This window comes from Tasmannia lanceolata, unplaced genomic scaffold (genome assembly GCF_043159265.1).
Source record: "Tasmannia lanceolata isolate RefF3 unplaced genomic scaffold, GAP_Taslan_0.1 ptg000023l, whole genome shotgun sequence".
In the NCBI taxonomy this organism is placed as follows: domain Eukaryota; kingdom Viridiplantae; phylum Streptophyta; class Magnoliopsida; order Canellales; family Winteraceae; genus Tasmannia; species Tasmannia lanceolata.
The window spans coordinates 23,117,027-23,125,442 of record NW_027518700.1 but is presented as its reverse complement, the minus strand read 5'-3'; the positions used below and the strand labels follow the sequence as shown (position 1 = coordinate 23,125,442).

The following is an 8,416-nucleotide window of genomic DNA, read 5'->3' as shown; positions in this document are numbered from 1 at the left end:
AATGGTCCATCTATGGATTTTTCGGCGGCTCAATTAGTATTGAAGGAAGGATTGACCTACCTATAACGTTCGGCACCGAGCCTCGTCAGAAAACCATCATGCAAACTTTCCTGATTGTTAAGGTCCCCTCCACTTATAACGCCATTATAGGACGTCCGGCTCTAAACAAGCTTGAAGCGGTCGTCTCAACACCCCATCTGAAAATCAAATTCCCTACAAAAGCAGGAGTCAGCGAAGTAAGAGGAGATCAGGAACGAGCTAGGAACTGCTATGCTGATTACACCAAAGTGGTTGAAAAAGCAAAAAAAGCTTTCCAAATAGCCGGCACCGACCCACGTTTGGATACCCACCAGACGCATGGAGAACCGGTAGAAAAACTAACCCAGATACCATTGTTCGGAGAAAATGATGAGAGAACGGTCTAGATCAGCTCACTCCTCACTAGTAAGCTCCGAGCCAACCTGGTCAATTTCTTGAGAGCTAACGCAGATGTGTTTGCATGGTTTGCTTTAGATATGCCAGGTATCTCAACGGATGTTGCCGTCCACCGGCTCAGTGTCGACCCCTCTTACAAGCCCGTCAAACAAAAGAGACGGAATTTCACTCTCGAGGGACATAAAGCCATAAAGGAGGAGGTCGAGAAACTTCTACAAGCCGGGTTCGTCTAAGAAATACATTATCCGGAATGGCTCACCAATGTAGTAACGGTAAAAAAAGCAAGCGGGAAATGGCAGATATGCGTCGATTTTACAGACCTGAATAGGACCACTCCGAAGGACCACTACCCCCTTCCCCGAATTGACATGTTGATAGATGCTACATCCGGCCATGAGATGCTCAGCTTCATGAATGCCTTCTCCAGAAATAATCAGATACGTATGTACTCCCCCGATATCCCTAAAACATCTTTTGTTACAGAGCAAGCCCTATTTTGTTACAAGGTCAGGCCCTTTGGCCTCAAAAACGCGGGAGCCACGTATCAAAGGTTAGTCAATAAAATTTTCGCACCACAGATCGGTCGGAACATGGAAGTATACGTTGATGATATGCTTGTTAAAAGCTTCAAAACTACATACCACGTCATCAACCTCCGGGGAGGCTTTCACTTTATTATGGAAATACCAGATGAAGCTCAACCCCTCGAAATGTGCATTTGGGGTGACATCCGGTAAGTTCCTCAGATTCATGGTGAGCCAATGAGGTATAGAGGCTAATCCTGAGAAAATACAAGCCATCCTCAATATGATGCCACCAAGAACCGTCCATGTGGTACAGCGACTCGGAGGAAGGATAGCGGCTTTGAGCCGATTCATGTCCAAATCTGCTGAGAAATGCCTCCCGTTCTTCAAGATACTGAGAAATATGAAAGATTTCCAGTGGACAAACGAATGCCAGGATGCATTCGACAAGCTAAAGCAATACCTCCAATCTCCTCCAGTGTTAATGAAACCGTCACCAAATGAAGAGTTATATCTTTACCTGGCGGTAAGCCCTTCGGTCGTAAGTGCTGTATATTATGTCAGCCGCGTCCTCCACGATGCCAAAACCAGGTATCAAAATATCAAGAAGTTTGCATTCGCGGTGGTCATTGCCACTCGAAAATTGCACCCATATTTTCAAGCTCATAGCATAATTTTTCTCACCAACCAACCATTGTGTAAGATCTTGCAGAAGCCTGATACCTCTAGGCTGCTAATCAACTGGGCGGTCGAACTGGGCGAATTCAACATACAGGTACGACCTCGCCCTGCCATTAAGTCATAAGTACTTGCTGACTTTGTCGTGGAATGCACGGCTCTGACCAAAGACTCGGGGGGCAAGAGGAGACAAAATATGAAGAAAAACAACTTCCATGGATGTTGTTCATCAACGGATCGGCCAACTCAGACGGCAATGGGGCCGGATTAGGCTCCCTATCATACCCCTATACATCTTTTGGTCCACATATTTGCCAAATTCATCATTTTTCTAACTTAGCAGTTGTACTCATGGGAATTCTTGATGTCTTACTGCTATCCATGCCATACTTCTTTAATAACTCCTTTGTATATTTTTCTTGATTTATAAATATCCCGTTTTGGTATTGTTTAATTTGGAGTCCTAAGAAGTAGGTTAACTCACCCATCATACTCATTTCAAATTCATTTTTCGTTAGAGTTGCAAATTCATCACACATTTTTTGATTTGTTGAGCCACAGATGGTGTCATCCACATAAATCTGGACAAGGAGGATATCCTATTTTTCTCTTTTGATAAATAATATTTTATCCACCTTTCCCATCTCAAAACCTTTTTCCACTAAGAATGTGCAAAGACTCTCATACCAAGCTCTAGGAGCTTGCTTTAAACCATATAAAGCTTTATCTAGCCTGAAGACATGATTTGGATGTTTGTAGTCTTCAAAACCTGGAGGTTGCTCAACATACACTTCCTCTTGGATATAGCCATTTAGGAAGGCACTTTTGACATTGATTTGATATAGTTTAAATCCTTTATAAGAAGCATATGCCAAGAGTATCCTAATAGCTTCCATACGGGCAACAGGAGCAAATGTCTCATCATAGTCTATTCCCTCCTCCTGATTGTACCCTTGGGCTACAAGCCTAGCTTTATTTCTAGTGATAATTCTATTTTCATCCAATTTGTTTCTATACACCAATCTCGTGCCAATGACTGGATGATCACTAGGTCTAGGTACTAGCCTCCACACCTTGTTCCTTTCGAATTGACTCAACTCTTCTTGCATTGCCATCAACCAATATTCATCCTTTTCGGCTTCTTTGATGGACTTTGGTTTTAATTCGGATAGGAACGCCAAGTTGTTACTCACATTACGATAGTATGATCTAATTCTTATTGGCGATGTGGCATCACTTAAGATTTGGGATTCAGGATGATCTACCAATATTCTCCTATCCCTAGGTAATGAGTCATCATCTTCATTCTCTACTTCCTCACTAGGTGATGTATTACTTGTAGATACATGGGGAGGAGCATTTGTCTTAGGTAAGAGGTATTCAATAGGTTCATCCTCATCATGTGGCATTTCTTGAGGTGTTGGCTCTCTCACATCAAATGTAACATGCTGTGGACCCTGTAGACACCCCATTTTGTTTTGTTTTAATCAACAAATAAATTAGTGTGTTAAATCCATGTGAGAACCCCCTCTATCATTGATTTATATGTTTTAGGTCATTAATATCTTGATCTGACTTTACGGATCATCAATCGGGACAAAATAAGCTAGGGTCACTTCATAGCCCGGACCCTGATTCCATTCCGAGACCCGATTTCCGTAAATCGTTAGATCAATGGCAGATCATGACCTGGGTCTAACCATCCAAAACCACCTAACCTCTCCTCTCATCCTAACCATTCAAACCTCACCTAACCTCACCTAACCTCTCCTCCCATCATAACCATCCAAACCTCACCTAACCTCACCTAACATCACCTAACCTCACCTAACCTTACCTAACCTCACCTAACCTCACCTAACCTCCTATCCCATTCTCCTATAAATACCCTCTCATCTCACCAAAGAAAAAGAGGAAAAAAAAGAAAAGAGGAGAGAACCCCTCTCTTAGAAAATTCAAGCCCTCTCTCTAGACCAAATCCCTCTTCTCCATAAGTTTGCATGGAATATCGTCTACAAAAAGGTATGTCTTTTGGAATTTTATTTTCTTTTCTATATTTGTAGGATTGAGTGTTGTTTTGCGTATATTTTGGTTGATGTCATGTTTAATTTTGTACTAGTTTGGCCTTGGTCATGTTCTCACTTATGCTAAATATGATTAATGTGTTAGGGTCATTAGAACCTATTTGCAATGGGATGTTGAAATCATTGGCTTGTTAGGGAATTTAGATTTCTTTTGGGAAAACAATTCATTAAAAATTTTGAACATTTACAAGAAAGAAAACTTGAATTTTACATGAATTATCAAAACCCATTTAATTTGGCTTACAAAACCTCCATCTTTCAATTGATAACAACAGCCCCCACTCCAATTTGATAACAACAGCCCCCACTCAATCTCAAGAACCCAATATCCATACCCCACCTTGCCAAGTAGATAAAAACAACCCCTTTTTCAAACATCCCATTTGAATCTAATCTCAGGCCCATTCAAGCCATTTTTCATATTCACCGTCTTTTAATCACTAAAAAAATAAGAACTATCAAAAGAAAACATGGGGGTGCCAATATCATTCCCGTCATAGTGCTAGCTGTTAGACTTTAAACAGATTTTTCGACCTCTAAACAACAGAATCGTGGGAAATGGTTAACTATAAAGTCGTAGATATTTTCGTGCCGTTTCCAACGAGTATTCCTGCTAGATCAGACAGCGAGCGGTTAAAAAGTTAAGTCCAAAATGGTTGCGGCACACCTTTAGGCATTTCCAGTTTAATGTTGCTGTCCTTTTGTTTGCAACACAAATTCGAACCTCTAAATCACAGATTTACAAACAATGGAGAACTACAAAGTTGTAGCCCTATAAAAGATCTTTCCAACGCATGTTTGTACGTTGAATTTGGCCAAGCGGTTAAAGAGTTACGACAGTTTTAGTGGGCTGCATTTGTCAGATCTTTTAATGGTCAATGGTTTGTCGAATTTGTGCAATTGTCAAAACTTGGTTGTGTTAACGTCATTTTCCAAACCAAAATCGAAAGACATTAATCTAAAGTACATCCAACCTAAAATTAACAAAACTAAAATTCACCCATTTAAAATCCACTGATAAAAATCCGTTAAAAGCCATTAACCAAAAGACCACTAAAAATTTCAAATGAAACTAAAACCTTCTAAATAAACAACTTTAAAAGCTACCAAACACACTAAATACCTTCAGATAATAAAAGCTTCAAGAAAACTCTAAAAGTTTCCACAAACCCAAAAGAATTCGAGATTCCCAAGAGCCGGTGGATTCAAAATTCCTTTAGGAACCCTTAGAGCCCAATTTAGGAACACTGGTGTCGTGTCGTGTCGTGTCCTAAGTTTTAGGGAGTCTTAGGTTTTAGGGAGTCCTAGAGTCAGGAGTCCAGCCTCATCACGGACGTTTGCTGTGTATAGCAACCGTGCCATAGGTCTAGTTACACTAGTCACCCACTCTTTCCCTAGGACAAGCCTAGTAAACTAGGATGTAGGCAAACCTGCATTAGTCTAAGGGACCATTTGCATTTAGATGAGAATCATATAGCATCTTAGATGAAATCCTAAGATAATAAAATCCTCAACTTGAATTAAATAACTTCTCCTAAAACTGTTGAAACAGTCAATCCCGTCTAGGTCGGTGTCCTAGTTGAGTTAGGCATAAGTAGCTTAGCTTAGGTGCACCGAACTACGTCGACTCTGATCCCAGTGAGGCTTGGGTACGTAGGCAGCTTGGATGTCTGACGGCATACCACCCGCGAGTCGGCACCACAACAAATTGTGGTGTTTTGGATATTAATTTTCTTGTAAATGCTTAATCAAATCATTTAGGGCTTTCCATGAAATTAGAATTCTAGGAGAACTTTCACTTAGAATGAATCCAGACAAATTAATAAATCAAGATACACATCTAGGATTCACATTGAAATTAGATCATAGGATGCATGTCACTTAGTTCGCACATTAACATAGAGTTGAATGAGCCATTTAAAATAAATTTAAAAGAGTTAGCTTTTGGAATCGAAGACCGATTATCGGGCAGGAATGGTGCATGTGGCGGATAACTCCCCATACCTTCCATTCTCGTAACCAGGTAGCGAGTCTAGATTTCTGGTTAATTTCGGGTCCTAGATCCCACATCTAGGTGGCGACTCTGTCATTCTCTTTCGTGTGGAGTTCGGATTGCCTTAGTGATCCCAAGTTCACATGAAAGATGAATTCAAATCAATATTAAAATGCACACGCCAATCGCGTGGATACGAGAGACCAAGAGAGAGAGCGCGGCGGCTCGCGCCCCACCCCTCTCGCGGGATCCGGGTACCACAGTCTGGCGACTCTGCTGGGGACCACCTAACTTCATTAAAATTTCAAAAGATAATTCATTTGAATTTAATTTAACTGGCTCATAAAAACTCTATACTTGTTAGATTAGTTTGTCTTGTTTTATTTTCTCATCACATTTTACTCGAACTTAACCTAACAAAACCTGAGGGCATCATAGATTGCGCAAACATATTGCACACACTTACATCACTTGCATCTAAACTCTTGCATCTCACGTGCACACACGTCCTATTTTAGGAACCCGGAGTGTTATCTAGCATGGTTGACTGGGATTTCATCACCTGGTGCCTCTGTGCTAGAGAAGCATTCCACCCTTAGCCTAGTACCTTTATGGTACGTAAACGGATCTCTTGTTCACGTACTGATACGCCGGACACTGGTACAGTATATCGAACAGGGATTCGCGCTAAGGGAACTCTTGGCCTTACCCCTAGATTAACCCACACATGCATGTAGTATACGAACACATGTGCATCATGTGTGTGAGCCTAGTTTAGGATATCCTACCCATTGGTGTCTAGATTAGGCCGTGGTCCATCTTCCAATGGTCACGATCGGTCCTTAGATACACGAACAAAGTCATGAGTCGAGATTCTCTCTCCACTCCGATAGATTAGGATTAGGGTTGATGCCTTCAGGTAACACTGATAAAATGTGAAAAAAAAAAAAAAAATTCCCTTTGGGTTAGGATATAAATCCCATAATTTTCAAAGATCTCATAGGATTAGTCATTCATGATCTATCCGTTGAAAGCAATCTTATGCTATCTCATCTAATCTTTTGATCGTGCGTCTTTCGTTCTTCTGTCATACGATTCGATCGTATCTTCATGCCATCCCCTAACTGGCAGATGCAGAATCTCACAATCTTTCGATTATGCGTTCTCATGATCTGATCATGCCTGGTCCAGATAATACAATCTTGCTTGTACCCCTGGTCTGTTCCTCCTCTAGGGGCTACCTTTTTCAAGATTATTTTGCTAAGTCCTTCAGAGTTCACTCTCAGAATCCTTGAGCTAGGGGCATTTCCCTATGCGAATCAGTCATCATTGTCCAAAATTGAAAGTATCAGCCATGATGATGTTCAGAACGAACCAGCCTTCGCCGAGCCTTCAACGCCAAACAGTTGCAGCAGTTAAAGTTTTAATCACTTACTATTTTATGTTGAGTCAGTCATCATGGTCAGTATAATTGTTGAGTCCGGTCTTACAGTTAAAGGTCAATGCCTAGTCCAGGCAAGTTATCTTCTGTTTCCCTTTCTTATTTAGAGTTGTGAATCCTGAACATGTTCAGGATAGGTTGTCAGATGTAGTATCTTTTTCTTTAAATAAAGTTTCAGTTCCAATAGTTCACTTGTGTCTATTTCTTAAGTGTGCTTCTGATCTTAAAATAAGACTCCCTCCTCAAATGAGAACAAAATTGACGAAACTCCACTTGAGTCACAACGATTACTTGAACAAGAGGAGGAGCGCCAATCTCAGCCTTTCAAAGATGAAATTGAAGTGGTAAACACTGGCACTGAAACCTTGATCCAATAAATGCCGATTGAAAATACATTACCCTCTGAAGAGTGTGAAGAATTGGTAAACCCGTTTTGAGGATAAAAAGATGGTCCCGTAAGCGTTACCATTAATGTCAAGAGAAAGACCCAGATAGAAGGTTCAAGAAAGAATGAAGTGAATATCATATGCTATGCAAGGGGCATAGAGTGGAAATAACTTTCATATTTCCAATCAATGACCTTGGTTCTCAAATTCATAACATGAAGCCAACAAATTCAAGATAAGAAGTTCAAGAGCAAGTATTGAAAAGTGGTCATCAGATATCAAGAGTTACAAATCCATAGATGGAGGATGTCAAGGAACAAGTTTCGCTCTATGAAAGCCGAAAGCACGCATTAGAATCTTGAAAGAAGAAAATCCATTATCTTACCTGGAAATGCCGTCAAACTCCGTGAAAAAAAAAAAAAAAAAAAAAAAAAAAAAAAAGAGAAAAAAAAGAAATAAATAATCAGTACCAGACAGACTCTAGTAACCTAGATCGATTCCCAATCTGAACATCGAAAGGCCTCCTTTGGCCAATTAAATCCCAAAATCAAAACCCAATGTCAAAAGAATACCGATTTGCAAACCCTTCGAGCCTAAATCAAATTTTCTTGAAAACCCATCAAACTTGGGGCATTCCCCCGAACTACGCGAGACCTGATCCCTATACTGGGGTACGTAGGCAACTCGGTTGAACCGAGTTCGGTCGATTCAAAAAGGAAAAGAAATTCAATCCTTTCAAAAAAAAAAAAGGGAGGGACAAGTTCCAAAAGAAGAGAAGTTAATTGTTCCAGAAAGAAAAGAAAAAAGGAAAAAAAAAATCAAACAATTTATCTTCAAACTAGGGGCATTCGCCCTGAACTACACACGACCTGATT

General features: G+C 40.4%; 1 long non-coding RNA gene across 1 annotated transcript; it reads left to right on the top strand.

The window, feature by feature from the left end:
- Nucleotides 1-3,136: 3,136 nt before the first annotated feature.
- Nucleotides 3,137-7,341, top strand: LOC143856803 (uncharacterized). Its single transcript, XR_013238367.1, has 2 exons — nucleotides 3,137-3,659; nucleotides 6,846-7,341. It is a non-coding gene; the product is annotated as an uncharacterized LOC143856803 (long non-coding RNA).
- Nucleotides 7,342-8,416: the final 1,075 nt, after the last annotated feature.